The sequence below is a fragment of the Lissotriton helveticus genome, chromosome 1_1 (genome assembly GCF_964261635.1).
Source record: "Lissotriton helveticus chromosome 1_1, aLisHel1.1, whole genome shotgun sequence".
NCBI lineage: Eukaryota > Metazoa > Chordata > Amphibia > Caudata > Salamandridae > Lissotriton > Lissotriton helveticus.
This window is the reverse complement of record NC_136057.1, coordinates 789,480,638-789,503,510: the sequence shown is the minus strand read 5'-3', so window position 1 is coordinate 789,503,510 and position 22,873 is coordinate 789,480,638.

Below are 22,873 nucleotides of genomic sequence, written 5' to 3'. Positions count from 1 at the left end.
TGACCCTGTGCCTCATGGGAACAGTCCAGTCCGAACTACCAAGCCATGTCTTTCCCAGACCAGAATCAAGCATACAAGGACCGTTTTCTGGCTATCAGCCTTCATCAGCCTGGATAGCTTGACTCCAGTGGTGTGGAGAGCCTGGGACTCACGTCTGAGCATACCCAGCCCACTCGGGGTGAAAATTGCAAAAAACACAGTTGATGGACAGAATGTAGAACAATGTCATACATTCACCCCAGTACAAAGATCTGGGCCTAAATCCGTCGTTTCTTTGCACTCCACACCACCCTGGGTTAGACACTGGCTATATGCAAATCAGCTCTGACCCTGTGCCTCATGGGAACAGGCCAGTCCGAACTACCAAGCCATGTCTTTCCCAGACCGGAATTAAGCATCCAAGGACAGGTTTCTGGCTATCAGCCTTCATCAGCCTGGTTAGCTTGACTCCAGTGGTGTGGAGAGCCTGGGACTCACGTCTGAGCATACCCAGCCCACTCGGGGTGAAAATTGCAAAAAACACAGTTGATGGACAGAATGTAGAACAATGTCATACATTGACCCCAGTACAAGGATCTGGGCCTAAATCCATCTTTTTTTTGCACTCCACACCACCCTGGGTTAGACACTGGCTATATGCAAATCAGTTCTGACCCTGTGCCTCATGGGAACAGTCCAGTCCGAACTACCAAGCCATGTCTTTCCCAGACCAGAATCAAGCATCCAAGGACCGTTTTCTGGCTATCAGCCTTCATCAGCCTGGATAGCTTGACTCCAGTGGTGTGGAGAGCCTGGGACTCACGTCTGAGCATACCCAGCCCACTCGGGGTGAAAAGTGCAAAAAACACAGTTGATGGACAGAATGTAGAACAATGTCATACATTCACCCCAGTACAAGGATCTGGGCCTAAATCCATCTTTTTTTGCACTCCACACCACCCTGGGTTAGACACTGGCTATATGCAAATCAGCTCTGACCCTGTGCCTCATGGGAACAGTCCAGTCCGAACTACCAAGCCATGTCTTTCCCAGACCGGAATCAAGCATCCAAGGACCGCTTTCTGGCTATCAGCCTTCATCAGCCTGGATAGCTTGACTCCAGTGGTGTGGAGAGCCTGGGACTCACGTCTGAGCATACCCAGCCCACTCGGGGTGAAAATTGCAAAAAACACAGTTGATGGACAGAATGTAGAACAATGTCATACATTCACCCCAGTACAAGGATCTGGGCCTAAATCCATCGTTTTTTTTGCACTCCACACCACCTTGGGTTAGACACTGGCTATATGCAAATCTGCTCTGACCCTGTGCCTCATGGGAACAGTCCGGTCCGAACTACCAAGCCATGTCTTTCCCAGACCGGAATCAAGTATCCAAGGACCGGTTTCTGGCCATCAGCCTTCATCAGCCTGGATAGCTTGACTCCAGTGGTGTGGAGAGCCTGGGACTCACGTCTGAGCATACCCAGCCCACTCGGGGTGAAAATTGCAAAAAACACAGTTGATGGACAGAATGTAGAACAATGTCATACATTCACCCCAGTACAAGGATCTGGGCCTAAATCCATCGTTTTTTTGCACTCCACACCACCCTGGGTTAGACACTGGCTATATGCAAATCAGCTCTGACCCTGTGCCTCATGGGAACAGTCCAGTCCGAACTACCAAGCCATGTCTTTCCCAGACCGGAATCGAGCATCCAAGGACTGGTTTCTGGCTATCAGCCTTCATCAGCCTGGATAGCTTGACTCCAGTGGTGTGGAGAGCCTGGGACTCACGTCTGAGCATACCCAGTCCACTCGGGGTGAAAATTGCAAAAAACACAGTTGATGGACCGAATGTAAAACAATGTCATACATTCACCCCAGTACAAGGATCTGGGCCTAAATCCATTGTTTCTTTGCACTCCACACAACCCTGGGTTAGACACTGGCTATATGCAAATCAGCTCTGGCCCTGTGCCTCATGGGAACAGTCCAGTCCGAACTACCAAGCCATGTCTTTCCCAGACCGGAATCAAGCATCAAAGGACCGGTTTCTGGCTATCAGCCTTCATCAGCCTGGATAGCTTGACTCCAGTGGTGTGGAGAGCCTGGGGCTCACGTCTGAGCATACCCAGCCCACTCGGGGTGAAAATTGCAAAAAACACAGTTGATTGACAGAATGTAGAACAATGTCATACATTCACCCCAGTACAAGGATCTGGGCCTAAATCCATCGTTTCTTTGCACTCCACACCACCCTGGGTTAGACACTGGCCAATATGCAAATCAGCTCTGACCCTGTGCCTCTTGGGAACAGCCAAGTCCGATCTACCAAGCCATGACTTTCCCAGACCGGAATCAAGCATCCAAGGAACGGTTTCTGGCTATCAGCCTTCATCAGCCTGGATAGCTTGACTCCAGTGGTGTGGAGAGCCTGGGGCTCACGTCTGAGCATACCCAGCCCACTCGGGGTGAAAATTGCAAAAAACACAGTTGATGGACAGAATGTAGAACAATGTCATACATTCACCCCAGTACAAGGATCTGGGCCTAAATCCATCGTTTCTTTGCACTCCACACCACCCTGGGTTAGACACTGGCCAATATGCAAATCAGCTCTGACCCTGTGCCTCATGGGAACAGTCCAGTCCGATCTACCAAGCCCGGTCTTTCCCAGACCGGAAATAAGCATCCAAGGACCGGTTTCTGGCTATCAGCCTTCATCAGCCTGGATAGCTTGACTCCAGTGGTGTGGAGAGCCTGGGACTCACGTCTGAGCATACCCAGCCCACTCGGGGTTAAAATTGCAAAAAACGCAGTTGATGGACAGAATGTAGAACAATGTCATACATTCACCCCAGTACAAGGATCTGGGCCTAAATCCATCGTTTTTTTGCACTCCACACCACCCTGGGTTAGACACTGGCTATATGCAAATCAGTTCTGACCCTGTGCCTCATGGGAACAGTCCAGTCCGAACTACCAAGCCATGTCTTTCCCAGACCAGAATCAAGCATCCAAGGACCGTTTTCTGGCTATCAGCCTTCATCAGCCTGGATAGCTTGACTCCAGTGGTGTGGAGAGCCTGGGACTCACGTCTGAGCATACCCAGCCCACTCAGGGTGAAAAGTGCAAAAAACACAGTTGATGGACAGAATGTAGAACAATGTCATACATTCACCCCAGTACAAGGATCTGGGCCTAAATCCATTGTTTTTTTGCACTCCACACCACCCTGGGTTAGACACTGGCTATATGCAAATCAGCTCTGACCCTGTGCCTCATGGGAACAGTCCAGTCCGAACTACCAAGCCATGTCTTTCCCAGACCGGAATCAAGCATCCAAGGACCGCTTTCTGGCTATCAGCCTTCATCAGCCTGGATAGCTTGACTCCAGTGGTGTGGAGAGCCTGGGACTCACGTCTGAGCATACCCAGCCCACTCGGGGTGAAAATTGCAAAAAACACAGTTGATGGACAGAATGTAGAACAATGTCATACATTCACCCCAGTACAAGGATCTGGGCCTAAATCCATCGTTTTTTTTGCACTCCACACCACCTTGGGTTAGACACTGGCTATATGCAAATCTGCTCTGACCCTGTGCCTCATGGGAACAGTCCAGTCCGAACTACCAAGCCATGTCTTTCCCAGACCGGAATCAAGCATCCAAGGACCGGTTTCTGGCCATCAGCCTTCATCAGCCTGGATAGCTTGACTCCAGTGGTGTGGAGAGCCTGGGACTCACGTCTGAGCATACCCAGCCCACTCGGGGTGAAAATTGCAAAAAACACAGTTGATGGACAGAATGTAGAACAATGTCATACATTCACCCCAGTACAAGGATCTGGGCCTAAATCCATTGTTTTTTTGCACTCCACACCACCCTGGGTTAGACACTGGCTATATGCAAATCAGCTCTGACCCTGTGCCTCATGGGAACAGTCCAGTCCGAACTACCAAGCCATGTCTTTCCCAGACCGGAATCAAGCATCCAAGGACTGGTTTCTGGCTATCAGCCTTCATCAGCCTGGATAGCTTGACTCCAGTGGTGTGGAGAGCCTGGGACTCACGTCTGAGCATACCCAGCCCACTCGGGGTGAAAAGTGCAAAAAACACAGTTGATGGACAGAATGTAGAACAATGTCATACATTCACCCCAGTACAAGGATCTGGGCCTAAATCCATCGTTTTTTTGCACTCCACACCACCCTGGGTTAGACACTGGCTATATGCAAATCAGCTCTGACCCTGTGCCTCATGGGAACAGTCCAGTCCGAACTACCAAGCCATGTCTTTCCCAGACCGGAATCAAGCATCCAAGGACCGCTTTCTGGCTATCAGCCTTCATCAGCCTGGATAGCTTGACTCCAGTGGTGTGGAGAGCCTGGGACTCACGTCTGAGCATACCCAGCCCACTCGGGGTGAAAATTGCAAAAAACACAGTTGATGGACAGAATGTAGAACAATGTCATACATTCACCCCAGTACAAGGATCTGGGCCTAAATCCATCGTTTTTTTTGCACTCCACACCACCTTGAGTTAGACACTGGCTACATGCAAATCTGCTCTGACCCTGTGCCTCATGGGAACAGTCCAGTCCGAACTACCAAGCCATGTCTTTCCCAGACCGGAATCAAGCATCCAAGGACCGGTTTCTGGCCATCAGCCTTCATCAGCCTGGATAGCTTGACTCCAGTGGTGTGGAGAGCCTGGGACTCACGTCTGAGCATACCCAGCCCACTCGGGGTGAAAATTGCAAAAAACACAGTTGATGGACAGAATGTAGAACAATGTCATACATTCACCCCAGTACAAGGATCTGGGCCTAAATCCATCGTTTTTTTGCACTCCACACCACCCTGGGTTAGACACTGGCTATATGCAAATCAGCTCTGACCCTGTGCCTCATGGGAACAGTCCAGTCCGAACTACCAAGCCATGTCTTTCCCAGACCGGAATCAAGCATCCAAGGACTGGTTTCTGGCTATCAGCCTTCATCAGCCTGGATAGCTTGACTCCAGTGGTGTGGAGAGCCTGGGACTCACGTCTGAGCATACCCAGTCCACTCGGGGTGAAAATTGCAAAAAACAGTTGATGGACCGAATGTAAAACAATGTCATACATTCACCCCAGTACAAGGATCTGGGCCTAAATCCATCGTTTCTTTGCACTGCACACAACCCTGGGTTAGACACTGGCTATATGCAAATCAGCTCTGGCCCTGTGCCTCATGGGAACAGTCCAGTCCGAACTACCAAGCCATGTCTTTCCCAGACCGGAATCAAGCATCCAAGGACCGGTTTCTGGCTATCAGCCTTCATCAGCCTGGATATCTTGACTCCAGTGGTGTGGAGAGCCTGGGGCTCACGTCTGAGCATACCCAGCCCACTCGGGGTGAAAATTGCAAAAAACACAGTTGATTGACAGAATGTAGAACAATGTCATACATTCACCCCAGTACAAGGATCTGGGCCTAAATCCATCGTTTCTTTGCACTCCACACCACCCTGGGTTAGACACTGGCCAATATGCAAATCAGCTCTGACCCTGTGCCTCATGGGAACAGTCCAGTCCGATCTACCAAGCCATGTCTTTCCCAGACCGGAATCAAGCATCCAAGGACCGGTTTCTGGCTATCAGCCTTCATCAGCCTGGATAGCTTGACTCCAGTGGTGTGGAGAGCCTGGGACTCACGTCTGAGCATACCCAGCCCACTCGGGGTTAAAATTGCAAAAAACGCAGTTGATGGACAGAATGTAGAACAATGTCATACATTCACCCCAGTACAAGGATCTGGGCCTAAATCCATCGTTTTTTTGCACTCCACACCACCCTGGGTTAGACACTGGCTATATGCAAATCAGTTCTGACCCTGTGCCTCATGGGAACAGTCCAGTCCGAACTACCAAGCCATGTCTTTCCCAGACCAGAATCAAGCATCCAAGGACCGTTTTCTGGCTATCAGCCTTCATCAGCCTGGATAGCTTGACTCCAGTGGTGTGGAGAGCCTGGGACTCACGTCTGAGCATACCCAGCCCACTCGGGGTGAAAAGTGCAAAAAACACAGTTGATGGACAGAATGTAGAACAATGTCATACATTCACCCCAGTACAAGGATCTGGGCCTAAATCCATCGTTTCTTTGCACTCCACACCACCCTGGGTTAGACACTGGCCAATATGCAAATCAGCTCTGACCCTGTGCCTCATGGGAACAGCCAAGTCCGATCTACCAAGCCATGTCTTTCCCAGACCGGAATCAAGCATCCAAGGACCGGTTTCTGGCTATCAGCCTTCATCAGCCTGGATAGCTTGACTCCAGTGGTGTGGAGAGCCTGGGACTCACGTCTGAGCATACCCAGTCCACTCGGGGTGAAAATTGCAAAAAACACAGTTGATGGACCGAATGTAAAACAATGTCATACATTCACCCCAGTACAAGGATCTGGGCCTAAATCCATCGTTTTTTTGCACTCCACACCACCCTGGGTTAGACACTGGCTATATGCAAATCAGTTCTGACCCTGTGCCTCATGGGAACAGTCCAGTCCGAACTACCAAGCCATGTCTTTCCCAGACCAGAATCAAGCATACAAGGACCGTTTTCTGGCTATCAGCCTTCATCAGCCTGGATAGCTTGACTCCAGTGGTGTGGAGAGCCTGGGACTCACGTCTGAGCATACCCAGCCCACTCGGGGTGAAAATTGCAAAAAACACAGTTGATGGACAGAATGTAGAACAATGTCATACATTCACCCCAGTACAAAGATCTGGGCCTAAATCCGTCGTTTCTTTGCACTCCACACCACCCTGGGTTAGACACTGGCTATATGCAAATCAGCTCTGACCCTGTGCCTCATGGGAACAGGCCAGTCCGAACTACCAAGCCATGTCTTTCCCAGACCGGAATTAAGCATCCAAGGACAGGTTTCTGGCTATCAGCCTTCATCAGCCTGGTTAGCTTGACTCCAGTGGTGTGGAGAGCCTGGGACTCACGTCTGAGCATACCCAGCCCACTCGGGGTGAAAATTGCAAAAAACACAGTTGATGGACAGAATGTAGAACAATGTCATACATTGACCCCAGTACAAGGATCTGGGCCTAAATCCATCTTTTTTTTGCACTCCACACCACCCTGGGTTAGACACTGGCTATATGCAAATCAGTTCTGACCCTGTGCCTCATGGGAACAGTCCAGTCCGAACTACCAAGCCATGTCTTTCCCAGACCAGAATCAAGCATCCAAGGACCGTTTTCTGGCTATCAGCCTTCATCAGCCTGGATAGCTTGACTCCAGTGGTGTGGAGAGCCTGGGACTCACGTCTGAGCATACCCAGCCCACTCGGGGTGAAAAGTGCAAAAAACACAGTTGATGGACAGAATGTAGAACAATGTCATACATTCACCCCAGTACAAGGATCTGGGCCTAAATCCATCTTTTTTTGCACTCCACACCACCCTGGGTTAGACACTGGCTATATGCAAATCAGCTCTGACCCTGTGCCTCATGGGAACAGTCCAGTCCGAACTACCAAGCCATGTCTTTCCCAGACCGGAATCAAGCATCCAAGGACCGCTTTCTGGCTATCAGCCTTCATCAGCCTGGATAGCTTGACTCCAGTGGTGTGGAGAGCCTGGGACTCACGTCTGAGCATACCCAGCCCACTCGGGGTGAAAATTGCAAAAAACACAGTTGATGGACAGAATGTAGAACAATGTCATACATTCACCCCAGTACAAGGATCTGGGCCTAAATCCATCGTTTTTTTTGCACTCCACACCACCTTGGGTTAGACACTGGCTATATGCAAATCTGCTCTGACCCTGTGCCTCATGGGAACAGTCCAGTCCGAACTACCAAGCCATGTCTTTCCCAGACCGGAATCAAGTATCCAAGGACCGGTTTCTGGCCATCAGCCTTCATCAGCCTGGATAGCTTGACTCCAGTGGTGTGGAGAGCCTGGGACTCACGTCTGAGCATACCCAGCCCACTCGGGGTGAAAATTGCAAAAAACACAGTTGATGGACAGAATGTAGAACAATGTCATACATTCACCCCAGTACAAGGATCTGGGCCTAAATCCATCGTTTTTTTGCACTCCACACCACCCTGGGTTAGACACTGGCTATATGCAAATCAGCTCTGACCCTGTGCCTCATGGGAACAGTCCAGTCCGAACTACCAAGCCATGTCTTTCCCAGACCGGAATCGAGCATCCAAGGACTGGTTTCTGGCTATCAGCCTTCATCAGCCTGGATAGCTTGACTCCAGTGGTGTGGAGAGCCTGGGACTCACGTCTGAGCATACCCAGTCCACTCGGGGTGAAAATTGCAAAAAACACAGTTGATGGACCGAATGTAAAACAATGTCATACATTCACCCCAGTACAAGGATCTGGGCCTAAATCCATTGTTTCTTTGCACTCCACACAACCCTGGGTTAGACACTGGCTATATGCAAATCAGCTCTGGCCCTGTGCCTCATGGGAACAGTCCAGTCCGAACTACCAAGCCATGTCTTTCCCAGACCGGAATCAAGCATCAAAGGACCGGTTTCTGGCTATCAGCCTTCATCAGCCTGGATAGCTTGACTCCAGTGGTGTGGAGAGCCTGGGGCTCACGTCTGAGCATACCCAGCCCACTCGGGGTGAAAATTGCAAAAAACACAGTTGATTGACAGAATGTAGAACAATGTCATACATTCACCCCAGTACAAGGATCTGGGCCTAAATCCATCGTTTCTTTGCACTCCACACCACCCTGGGTTAGACACTGGCCAATATGCAAATCAGCTCTGACCCTGTGCCTCTTGGGAACAGCCAAGTCCGATCTACCAAGCCATGACTTTCCCAGACCGGAATCAAGCATCCAAGGACCGGTTTCTGGCTATCAGCCTTCATCAGCCTGGATAGCTTGACTCCAGTGGTGTGGAGAGCCTGGGGCTCACGTCTGAGCATACCCAGCCCACTCGGGGTGAAAATTGCAAAAAACACAGTTGATGGACAGAATGTAGAACAATGTCATACATTCACCCCAGTACAAGGATCTGGGCCTAAATCCATCGTTTTTTTGCACTCCACACCACCCTGGGTTAGACACTGGCTATATGCAAATCAGCTCTGACCCTGTGCCTCATGGGAACAGTCCAGTCCGAACTACCAAGCCATGTCTTTCCCAGACCGGAATCAAGCATCCAAGGACCGGTTTCTGGCTATCAGCCTTCATCAGCCTGGATAGCTTGACTCCAGTGGTGTGGAGAGCCTGGGACTCACGTCTGAGCATACCCAGTCCACTCGGGGTGAAAATTGCAAAAAACACAGTTGATGGACCGAATGTAAAACAATGTCATACATTCACCCCAGTACAAGGATCTGGGCCTAAATCCATCGTTTTTTGCGCTCCACACCACCCTGGGTAAGACACTGGCTATATGCAAATCATTTCTGACCCTGTGCCTCATGGGAACAGTCCAGTCCGAACTACCAAGCCATGTCTTTCCCAGACCAGAATCAAGCATACAAGGACCGTTTTCTGGCTATCAGCCTTCATCAGCCTGGATAGCTTGACTCCAGTGGTGTGGAGAGCCTGGGACTCACGTCTGAGCATACCCAGCCCACTCGGGGTGAAAATTGCAAAAAACACAGTTGATGGACAGAATGTAGAACAATGTCATACATTCACCCCAGTACAAAGATCTGGGCCTAAATCCGTCGTTTCTTTGCACTCCACACCACCCTGGGTTAGACACTGGCTATATGCAAATCAGCTCTGACCCTGTGCCTCATGGGAACAGGCCAGTCCGAACTACCAAGCCATGTCTTTCCCAGACCGGAATTAAGCATCCAAGGACAGGTTTCTGGCTATCAGCCTTCATCAGCCTGGTTAGCTTGACTCCAGTGGTGTGGAGAGCCTGGGACTCACGTCTGAGCATACCCAGCCCACTCGGGGTGAAAATTGCAAAAAACACAGTTGATGGACAGAATGTAGAACAATGTCATACATTGACCCCAGTACAAGGATCTGGGACTAAATCCATCTTTTTTTTGCACTCCACACCACCCTGGGTTAGACACTGGCTATATGCAAATCAGTTCTGACCCTGTGCCTCATGGGAACAGTCCAGTCCGAACTACCAAGCCATGTCTTTCCCAGACCAGAATCAAGCATCCAAGGACCGTTTTCTGGCTATCAGCCTTCATCAGCCTGGATAGCTTGACTCCAGTGGTGTGGAGAGCCTGGGACTCACGTCTGAGCATACCCAGCCCACTCGGGGTGAAAAGTGCAAAAAACACAGTTGATGGACAGAATGTAGAACAATGTCATACATTCACCCCAGTACAAGGATCTGGGCCTAAATCCATCGTTTTTTTGCACTCCACACCACCCTGGGTTAGACACTGGCTATATGCAAATCAGCTCTGACCCTGTGCCTCATGGGAACAGTCCAGTCCGAACTACCAAGCCATGTCTTTCCCAGACCGGAATCAAGCATCCAAGGACCGCTTTCTGGCTATCAGCCTTCATCAGCCTGGATAGCTTGACTCCAGTGGTGTGGAGAGCCTGGGACTCACGTCTGAGCATACCCAGCCCACTCGGGGTGAAAATTGCAAAAAACACAGTTGATGGACAGAATGTAGAACAATGTCATACATTCACCCCAGTACAAGGATCTGGGCCTAAATCCATCGTTTTTTTTGCACTCCACACCACCTTGGGTTAGACACTGGCTATATGCAAATCTGCTCTGACCCTGTGCCTCATGGGAACAGTCCAGTCCGAACTACCAAGCCATGTCTTTCCCAGACCGGAATCAAGCATCCAAGGACCGGTTTCTGGCCATCAGCCTTCATCAGCCTGGATAGCTTGACTCCAGTGGTGTGGAGAGCCTGGGACTCACGTCTGAGCATACCCAGCCCACTCGGGGTGAAAATTGCAAAAAACACAGTTGATGGACAGAATGTAGAACAATGTCATACATTCACCCCAGTACAAGGATCTGGGCCTAAATCCATCGTTTTTTTGCACTCCACACCACCCTGGGTTAGACACTGGCTATATGCAAATCAGCTCTGACCCTGTGCCTCATGGGAACAGTCCAGTCCGAACTACCAAGCCATGTCTTTCCCAGACCGGAATCAAGCATCCAAGGACTGGTTTCTGGCTATCAGCCTTCATCAGCCTGGATAGCTTGACTCCAGTGGTGTGGAGAGCCTGGGACTCACGTCTGAGCATACCCAGTCCACTCGGGGTGAAAATTGCAAAAAACAGTTGATGGACCGAATGTAAAACAATGTCATACATTCACCCCAGTACAAGGATCTGGGCCTAAATCCATCGTTTCTTTGCACTGCACACAACCCTGGGTTAGACACTGGCTATATGCAAATCAGCTCTGGCCCTGTGCCTCATGGGAACAGTCCAGTCCGAACTACCAAGCCATGTCTTTCCCAGACCGGAATCAAGCATCCAAGGACCGGTTTCTGGCTATCAGCCTTCATCAGCCTGGATATCTTGACTACAGTGGTGTGGAGAGCCTGGGGCTCACGTCTGAGCATACCCAGCCCACTCGGGGTGAAAATTGCAAAAAACACAGTTGATTGACAGAATGTAGAACAATGTCATACATTCACCCCAGTACAAGGATCTGGGCCTAAATCCATTGTTTCTTTGCACTCCACACCACCCTGGGTTAGACACTGGCCAATATGCAAATCAGCTCTGACCCTGTGCCTCATGGGAACAGTCCAGTCCGATCTACCAAGCCCGGTCTTTCCCAGACCGGAATTAAGCATCCAAGGACCGGTTTCTGGCTATCAGCCTTCATCAGCCTGGATAGCTTGACTCCAGTGGTGTGGAGAGCCTGGGACTCACGTCTGAGCATACCCAGCCCACTCGGGGTTAAAATTGCAAAAAACGCAGTTGATGGACAGAATGTAGAACAATGTCATACATTCACCCCAGTACAAGGATCTGGGCCTAAATCCATCGTTTTTTTGCACTCCACACCACCCTGGGTTAGACACTGGCTATATGCAAATCAGTTCTGACCCTGTGCCTCATGGGAACAGTCCAGTCCGAACTACCAAGCCATGTCTTTCCCAGACCAGAATCAAGCATCCAAGGACCGTTTTCTGGCTATCAGCCTTCATCAGCCTGGATAGCTTGACTCCAGTGGTGTGGAGAGCCTGGGACTCACGTCTGAGCATACCCAGCCCACTCAGGGTGAAAAGTGCAAAAAACACAGTTGATGGACAGAATGTAGAACAATGTCATACATTCACCCCAGTACAAAGATCTGGGCCTAAATCCATCGTTTTTTTGCACTCCACACCACCCTGGGTTAGACACTGGCTATATGCAAATCAGCTCTGACCCTGTGCCTCATGGGAACAGTCCAGTCCGAACTACCAAGCCATGTCTTTCCCAGACCGGATTCAAGCATCCAAGGACCGCTTTCTGGCTATCAGCCTTCATCAGCCTGGATAGCTTGACTCCAGTGGTGTGGAGAGCCTGGGACTCACGTCTGAGCATACCCAGCCCACTCGGGGTGAAAATTGCAAAAAACACAGTTGATTGACAGAATGTAGAACAATGTCATACATTCACCCCAGTACAAGGATCTGGGCCTAAATCCATCGTTTCTTTGCACTCCACACCACCCTGGGTTAGACACTGGCCAATATGCAAATCAGCTCTGACCCTGTGCCTCATGGGAACAGTCCAGTCCGATCTACCAAGCCCGGTCTTTCCCAGACCGGAATTAAGCATCCAAGGACCGGTTTCTGGCTATCAGCCTTCATCAGCCTGGATAGCTTGACTCCAGTGGTGTGGAGAGCCTGGGACTCACGTCTGAGCATACCCAGCCCACTCGGGGTTAAAATTGCAAAAAACGCAGTTGATGGACAGAATGTAGAACAATGTCATACATTCACCCCAGTACAAGGATCTGGGCCTAAATCCATCGTTTTTTTGCACTCCACACCACCCTGGGTTAGACACTGGCTATATGCAAATCAGTTCTGACCCTGTGCCTCATGGGAACAGTCCAGTCCGAACTACCAAGCCATGTCTTTCCCAGACCAGAATCAAGCATCCAAGGACCGTTTTCTGGCTATCAGCCTTCATCAGCCTGGATAGCTTGACTCCAGTGGTGTGGAGAGCCTGGGACTCACGTCTGAGCATACCCAGCCCACTCAGGGTGAAAAGTGCAAAAAACACAGTTGATGGACAGAATGTAGAACAATGTCATACATTCACCCCAGTACAAGGATCTGGGCCTAAATCCATCGTTTTTTTGCACTCCACACCACCCTGGGTTAGACACTGGCTATATGCAAATCAGCTCTGACCCTGTGCCTCATGGGAACAGTCCAGTCCGAACTACCAAGCCATGTCTTTCCCAGACCGGAATCAAGCATCCAAGGACCGCTTTCTGGCTATCAGCCTTCATCAGCCTGGATAGCTTGACTCCAGTGGTGTGGAGAGCCTGGGACTCACGTCTGAGCATACCCAGCCCACTCGGGGTGAAAATTGCAAAAAACACAGTTGATGGACAGAATGTAGAACAATGTCATACATTCACCCCAGTACAAGGATCTGGGCCTAAATCCATCGTTTTTTTTGCACTCCACACCACCTTGGGTTAGACACTGGCTATATGCAAATCTGCTCTGACCCTGTGCCTCATGGGAACAGTCCAGTCCGAACTACCAAGCCATGTCTTTCCCAGACCGGAATCAAGCATCCAAGGACCGGTTTCTGGCCATCAGCCTTCATCAGCCTGGATAGCTTGACTCCAGTGGTGTGGAGAGCCTGGGACTCACGTCTGAGCATACCCAGCCCACTCGGGGTGAAAATTGCAAAAAACACAGTTGATGGACAGAATGTAGAACAATGTCATACATTCACCCCAGTACAAGGATCTGGGCCTAAATCCATTGTTTTTTTGCACTCCACACCACCCTGGGTTAGACACTGGCTATATGCAAATCAGCTCTGACCCTGTGCCTCATGGGAACAGTCCAGTCCGAACTACCAAGCCATGTCTTTCCCAGACCGGAATCAAGCATCCAAGGACTGGTTTCTGGCTATCAGCCTTCATCAGCCTGGATAGCTTGACTCCAGTGGTGTGGAGAGCCTGGGACTCACGTCTGAGCATACCCAGCCCACTCGGGGTGAAAAGTGCAAAAAACACAGTTGATGGACAGAATGTAGAACAATGTCATACATTCACCCCAGTACAAGGATCTGGGCCTAAATCCATCGTTTTTTTGCACTCCACACCACCCTGGGTTAGACACTGGCTATATGCAAATCAGCTCTGACCCTGTGCCTCATGGGAACAGTCCAGTCCGAACTACCAAGCCATGTCTTTCCCAGACCGGAATCAAGCATCCAAGGACCGCTTTCTGGCTATCAGCCTTCATCAGCCTGGATAGCTTGACTCCAGTGGTGTGGAGAGCCTGGGACTCACGTCTGAGCATACCCAGCCCACTCGGGGTGAAAATTGCAAAAAACACAGTTGATGGACAGAATGTAGAACAATGTCATACATTCACCCCAGTACAAGGATCTGGGACTAAATCCATCGTTTTTTTTGCACTCCACACCACCTTGAGTTAGACACTGGCTACATGCAAATCTGCTCTGACCCTGTGCCTCATGGGAACAGTCCAGTCCGAACTACCAAGCCATGTCTTTCCCAGACCGGAATCAAGCATCCAAGGACCGGTTTCTGGCCATCAGCCTTCATCAGCCTGGATAGCTTGACTCCAGTGGTGTGGAGAGCCTGGGACTCACGTCTGAGCATACCCAGCCCACTCGGGGTGAAAATTGCAAAAAACACAGTTGATGGACAGAATGTAGAACAATGTCATACATTCACCCCAGTACAAGGATCTGGGCCTAAATCCATCGTTTTTTTGCACTCCACACCACCCTGGGTTAGACACTGGCTATATGCAAATCAGCTCTGACCCTGTGCCTCATGGGAACAGTCCAGTCCGAACTACCAAGCCATGTCTTTCCCAGACCGGAATCAAGCATCCAAGGACTGGTTTCTGGCTATCAGCCTTCATCAGTCTGGATAGCTTGACTCCAGTGGTGTGGAGAGCCTGGGACTCACGTCTGAGCATACCCAGTCCACTCGGGGTGAAAATTGCAAAAAACAGTTGATGGACCGAATGTAAAACAATGTCATACATTCACCCCAGTACAAGGATCTGGGCCTAAATCCATCGTTTCTTTGCACTGCACACAACCCTGGGTTAGACACTGGCTATATGCAAATCAGCTCTGGCCCTGTGCCTCATGGGAACAGTCCAGTCCGAACTACCAAGCCATGTCTTTCCCAGACCGGAATCAAGCATCCAAGGACCGGTTTCTGGCTATCAGCCTTCATCAGCCTGGATATCTTGACTCCAGTGGTGTGGAGAGCCTGGGGCTCACGTCTGAGCATACCCAGCCCACTCGGGGTGAAAATTGCAAAAAACACAGTTGATTGACAGAATGTAGAACAATGTCATACATTCACCCCAGTACAAGGATCTGGGCCTAAATCCATCGTTTCTTTGCACTCCACACCACCCTGGGTTAGACACTGGCCAATATGCAAATCAGCTCTGACCCTGTGCCTCATGGGAACAGTCCAGTCCGATCTACCAAGCCATGTCTTTCCCAGACCGGAATCAAGCATCCAAGGACCGGTTTCTGGCTATCAGCCTTCATCAGCCTGGATAGCTTGACTCCAGTGGTGTGGAGAGCCTGGGACTCACGTCTGAGCATACCCAGCCCACTCGGGGTTAAAATTGCAAAAAACGCAGTTGATGGACAGAATGTAGAACAATGTCATACATTCACCCCAGTACAAGGATCTGGGCCTAAATCCATCGTTTTTTTGCACTCCACACCACCCTGGGTTAGACACTGGCTATATGCAAATCAGTTCTGACCCTGTGCCTCATGGGAACAGTCCAGTCCGAACTACCAAGCCATGTCTTTCCCAGACCAGAATCAAGCATCCAAGGACCGTTTTCTGGCTATCAGCCTTCATCAGCCTGGATAGCTTGACTCCAGTGGTGTGGAGAGCCTGGGACTCACGTCTGAGCATACCCAGCCCACTCGGGGTGAAAAGTGCAAAAAACACAGTTGATGGACAGAATGTAGAACAATGTCATACATTCACCCCAGTACAAGGATCTGGGCCTAAATCCATCGTTTCTTTGCACTCCACACCACCCTGGGTTAGACACTGGCCAATATGCAAATCAGCTCTGACCCTGTGCCTCATGGGAACAGCCAAGTCCGATCTACCAAGCCATGTCTTTCCCAGACCGGAATCAAGCATCCAAGGACCGGTTTCTGGCTATCAGCCTTCATCAGCCTGGATAGCTTGACTCCAGTGGTGTGGAGAGCCTGGGACTCACGTCTGAGCATACCCAGTCCACTCTGGGTGAAAATTGCAAAAAACACAGTTGATGGACCGAATGTAAAACAATGTCATACATTCACCCCAGTACAAGGATCTGGGCCTAAATCCATCGTTTTTTTGCACTCCACACCACCCTGGGTTAGACACTGGCTATATGCAAATCAGTTCTGACCCTGTGCCTCATGGGAACAGTCCAGTCCGAACTACCAAGCCATGTCTTTCCCAGACCAGAATCAAGCATACAAGGACCGTTTTCTGGCTATCAGCCTTCATCAGCCTGGATAGCTTGACTCCAGTGGTGTGGAGAGCCTGGGACTCACGTCTGAGCATACCCAGCCCACTCGGGGTGAAAATTGCAAAAAACACAGTTGATGGACAGAATGTAGAACAATGTCATACATTCACCCCAGTACAAAGATCTGGGCCTAAATCCGTCGTTTCTTTGCACTCCACACCACCCTGGGTTAGACACTGGCTATATGCAAATCAGCTCTGACCCTGTGCCTCATGGGAACAGGCCAGTCCGAACTACCAAGCCATGTCTTTCCCAGACCGGAATTAAGCATCCAAGGACAGGTTTCTGGCTATCAGCCTTCATCAGCCTGGTTAGCTTGACTCCAGTGGTGTGGAGAGCCTGGGACTCACGTCTGAGCATACCCAGCCCACTCGGGGTGAAAATTGCAAAAAACACAGTTGATGGACAGAATGTAGAACAATGTCATACATTGACCCCAGTACAAGGATCTGGGCCTAAATCCATCTTTTTTTTGCACTCCACACCACCCTGGGTTAGACACTGGCTATATGCAAATCAGTTCTGACCCTGTGCCTCATGGGAACAGTCCAGTCCGAACTACCAAGCCATGTCTTTCCCAGACCAGAATCAAGCATCCAAGGACCGTTTTCTGGCTATCAGCCTTCATCAGCCTGGATAGCTTGACTCCAGTGGTGTGGAGAGCCTGGGACTCACGTCTGAGCATACCCAGCCCACTCGGGGTGAAAAGTGCAAAAAACACAGTTGATGGACAGAATGTAGAACAATGTCATACATTCACCCCAGTACAAGGATCTGGGCCTAAATCCATCTTTTTTTGCACTCCACACCACCCTGGGTTAGACACTGGCTATATGCAAATCAGCTCTGACCCTGTGCCTCATGGGAACAGTCCAGTCCGAACTACCAAGCCATGTCTTTCCCAGACCGGAATCAAGCATCCAAGGACCGCTTTCTGGCTATCAGCCTTCATCAGCCTGGATAGCTTGACTCCAGTGGTGTGGAGAGCCTGGGACTCACGTCTGAGCATACCCAGCCCACTCGGGGTGAAAATTGCAAAAAACACAGTTGATGGACAGAATGTAGAACAATGTCATACATTCACCCCAGTACAAGGATCTGGGCCTAAATCCATCGTTTTTTTTGCACTCCACACCACCTTGGGTTAGACACTGGCTATATGCAAATCTGCTCTGACCCTGTGCCTCATGGGAACAGTCCAGTCCGAACTACCAAGCCATGTCTTTCCCAGACCGGAATCAAGTATCCAAGGACCGGTTTCTGGCCATCAGCCTTCATCAGCCTGGATAGCTTGACTCCAGTGGTGTGGAGAGCCTGGGACTCACGTCTGAGCATACCCAGCCCACTCGGGGTGAAAATTGCAAAAAACACAGTTGATGGACAGAATGTAGAACAATGTCATACATTCACCCCAGTACAAGGATCTGGGCCTAAATCCATCGTTTTTTTGCACTCCACACCACCCTGGGTTAGACACTGGCTATATGCAAATCAGCTCTGACCCTGTGCCTCATGGGAACAGTCCAGTCCGAACTACCAAGCCATGTCTTTCCCAGACCGGAATCGAGCATCCAAGGACTGGTTTCTGGCTATCAGCCTTCATCAGCCTGGATAGCTTGACTCCAGTGGTGTGGAGAGCCTGGGACTCACGTCTGAGCATACCCAGTCCACTCGGGGTGAAAATTGCAAAAAACACAGTTGATGGACCGAATGTAAAACAATGTCATACATTCACCCCAGTACAAGGATCTGGGCCTAAATCCATTGTTTCTTTGCACTCCACACAACCCTGGGTTAGACACTGGCTATATGCAAATCAGCTCTGGCCCTGTGCCTCATGGGAACAGTCCAGTCCGAACTACCAAGCCATGTCTTTCCCAGACCGGAATCAAGCATCAAAGGACCGGTTTCTGGCTATCAGCCTTCATCAGCCTGGATAGCTTGACTCCAGTGGTGTGGAGAGCCTGGGGCTCACGTCTGAGCATACCCAGCCCACTCGGGGTGAAAATTGCAAAAAACACAGTTGATTGACAGAATGTAGAACAATGTCATACATTCACCCCAGTACAAGGATCTGGGCCTAAATCCATCGTTTCTTTGCACTCCACACCACCCTGGGTTAGACACTGGCCAATATGCAAATCAGCTCTGACCCTGTGCCTCTTGGGAACAGCCAAGTCCGATCTACCAAGCCATGACTTTCCCAGACCGGAATCAAGCATCCAAGGACCGGTTTCTGGCTATCAGCCTTCATCAGCCTGGATAGCTTGACTCCAGTGGTGTGGAGAGCCTGGGGCTCACGTCTGAGCATACCCAGCCCACTCGGGGTGAAAATTGCAAAAAACACAGTTGATGGACAGAATGTAGAACAATGTCATACATTCACCCCAGTACAAGGATCTGGGCCTAAATCCATCGTTTTTTTGCACTCCACACCACCCTGGGTTAGACACTGGCTATATGCAAATCAGCTCTGACCCTGTGCCTCATGGGAACAGTCCAGTCCGAACTACCAAGCCATGTCTTTCCCAGACCGGAATCAAGCATCCAAGGACCGGTTTCTGGCTATCAGCCTTCATCAGCCTGGATAGCTTGACTCCAGTGGTGTGGAGAGCCTGGGACTCACGTCTGAGCATACCCAGTCCACTCGGGGTGAAAATTGCAAAAAACACAGTTGATGGACCGAATGTAAAACAATGTCATACATTCACCCCAGTACAAGGATCTGGGCCTAAATCCATCGTTTTTTGCGCTCCACACCACCCTGGGTAAGACACTGGCTATATGCAAATCAGTTCTGACCCTGTGCCTCATGGGAACAGTCCAGTCCGAACTACCAAGCCATGTCTTTCCCAGACCAGAATCAAGCATACAAGGACCGTTTTCTGGCTATCAGCCTTCATCAGCCTGGATAGCTTGACTCCAGTGGTGTGGAGAGCCTGGGACTCACGTCTGAGCATACCCAGCCCACTCGGGGTGAAAATTGCAAAAAACACAGTTGATGGACAGAATGTAGAACAATGTCATACATTCACCCCAGTACAAAGATCTGGGCCTAAATCCGTCGTTTCTTTGCACTCCACACCACCCTGGGTTAGACACTGGCTATATGCAAATCAGCTCTGACCCTGTGCCTCATGGGAACAGGCCAGTCCGAACTACCAAGCCATGTCTTTCCCAGACCGGATTTAAGCATCCAAGGACAGGTTTCTGGCTATCAGCCTTCATCAGCCTGGTTAGCTTGACTCCAGTGGTGTGGAGAGCCTGGGACTCACGTCTGAGCATACCCAGCCCACTCGGGGTGAAAATTGCAAAAAACACAGTTGATGGACAGAATGTAGAACAATGTCATACATTGACCCCAGTACAAGGATCTGGGACTAAATCCATCTTTTTTTTGCACTCCACACCACCCTGGGTTAGACACTGGCTATATGCAAATCAGTTCTGACCCTGTGCCTCATGGGAACAGTCCAGTCCGAACTACCAAGCCATGTCTTTCCCAGACCAGAATCAAGCATCCAAGGACCGTTTTCTGGCTATCAGCCTTCATCAGCCTGGATAGCTTGACTCCAGTGGTGTGGAGAGCCTGGGACTCACGTCTGAGCATACCCAGCCCACTCGGGGTGAAAAGTGCAAAAAACACAGTTGATGGACAGAATGTAGAACAATGTCATACATTCACCCCAGTACAAGGATCTGGGCCTAAATCCATCGTTTTTTTGCACTCCACACCACCCTGGGTTAGACACTGGCTATATGCAAATCAGCTCTGACCCTGTGCCTCATGGGAACAGTCCAGTCCGAACTACCAAGCCATGTCTTTCCCAGACCGGAATCAAGCATCCAAGGACCGCTTTCTGGCTATCAGCCTTCATCAGCCTGGATAGCTTGACTCCAGTGGTGTGGAGAGCCTGGGACTCACGTCTGAGCATACCCAGCCCACTCGGGGTGAAAATTGCAAAAAACACAGTTGATGGACAGAATGTAGAACAATGTCATACATTCACCCCAGTACAAGGATCTGGGCCTAAATCCATCGTTTTTTTTGCACTCCACACCACCTTGGGTTAGACACTGGCTATATGCAAATCTGCTCTGACCCTGTGCCTCATGGGAACAGTCCAGTCCGAACTACCAAGCCATGTCTTTCCCAGACCGGAATCAAGCATCCAAGGACCGGTTTCTGGCCATCAGCCTTCATCAGCCTGGATAGCTTGACTCCAGTGGTGTGGAGAGCCTGGGACTCACGTCTGAGCATACCCAGTCCACTCGGGGTGAAAATTGCAAAAAACAGTTGATGGACCGAATGTAAAACAATGTCATACATTCACCCCAGTACAAGGATCTGGGCCTAAATCCATCGTTTCTTTGCACTGCACACAACCCTGGGTTAGACACTGGCTATATGCAAATCAGCTCTGGCCCTGTGCCTCATGGGAACAGTCCAGTCCGAACTACCAAGCCATGTCTTTCCCAGACCGGAATCAAGCATCCAAGGACCGGTTTCTGGCTATCAGCCTTCATCAGCCTGGATATCTTGACTCCAGTGGTGTGGAGAGCCTGGGGCTCACGTCTGAGCATACCCAGCCCACTCGGGGTGAAAATTGCAAAAAACACAGTTGATTGACAGAATGTAGAACAATGTCATACATTCACCCCAGTACAAGGATCTGGGCCTAAATCCATCGTTTCTTTGCACTCCACACCACCCTGGGTTAGACACTGGCCAATATGCAAATCAGCTCTGACCCTGTGCCTCATGGGAACAGTCCAGTCCGATCTACCAAGCCCGGTCTTTCCCAGACCGGAATTAAGCATCCAAGGACCGGTTTCTGGCTATCAGCCTTCATCAGCCTGGATAGCTTGACTCCAGTGGTGTGGAGAGCCTGGGACTCACGTCTGAGCATACCCAGCCCACTCGGGGTTAAAATTGCAAAAAACGCAGTTGATGGACAGAATGTAGAACAATGTCATACATTCACCCCAGTACAAGGATCTGGGCCTAAATCCATCGTTTTTTTGCACTCCACACCACCCTGGGTTAGACACTGGCTATATGCAAATCAGTTCTGACCCTGTGCCTCATGGGAACAGTCCAGTCCGAACTACCAAGCCATGTCTTTCCCAGACCAGAATCAAGCATCCAAGGACCGTTTTCTGGCTATCAGCCTTCATCAGCCTGGATAGCTTGACTCCAGTGGTGTGGAGAGCCTGGGACTCACGTCTGAGCATACCCAGCCCACTCAGGGTGAAAAGTGCAAAAAACACAGTTGATGGACAGAATGTAGAACAATGTCATACATTCACCCCAGTACAAGGATCTGGGCCTAAATCCATCGTTTTTTTGCACTCCACACCACCCTGGGTTAGACACTGGCTATATGCAAATCAGCTCTGACCCTGTGCCTCATGGGAACAGTCCAGTCCGAACTACCAAGCCATGTCTTTCCCAGACCGGAATCAAGCATCCAAGGACCGCTTTCTGGCTATCAGCCTTCATCAGCCTGGATAGCTTGACTCCAGTGGTGTGGAGAGCCTGGGACTCACGTCTGAGCATACCCAGCCCACTCGGGGTGAAAATTGCAAAAAACACAGTTGATTGACAGAATGTAGAACAATGTCATACATTCACCCCAGTACAAGGATCTGGGCCTAAATCCATCGTTTCTTTGCACTCCACACCACCCTGGGTTAGACACTGGCCAATATGCAAATCAGCTCTGACCCTGTGCCTCATGGGAACAGTCCAGTCCGATCTACCAAGCCCGGTCTTTCCCAGACCGGAATTAAGCATCCAAGGACCGGTTTCTGGCTATCAGCCTTCATCAGCCTGGATAGCTTGACTCCAGTGGTGTGGAGAGCCTGGGACTCACGTCTGAGCATACCCAGCCCACTCGGGGTTAAAATTGCAAAAAACGCAGTTGATGGACAGAATGTAGAACAATGTCATACATTCACCCCAGTACAAGGATCTGGGTCTAAATCCATCGTTTTTTTGCACTCCACACCACCCTGGGTTAGACACTGGCTATATGCAAATCAGTTCTGACCCTGTGCCTCATGGGAACAGTCCAGTCCGAACTACCAAGCCATGTCTTTCCCAGACCAGAATCAAGCATCCAAGGACCGTTTTCTGGCTATCAGCCTTCATCAGCCTGGAT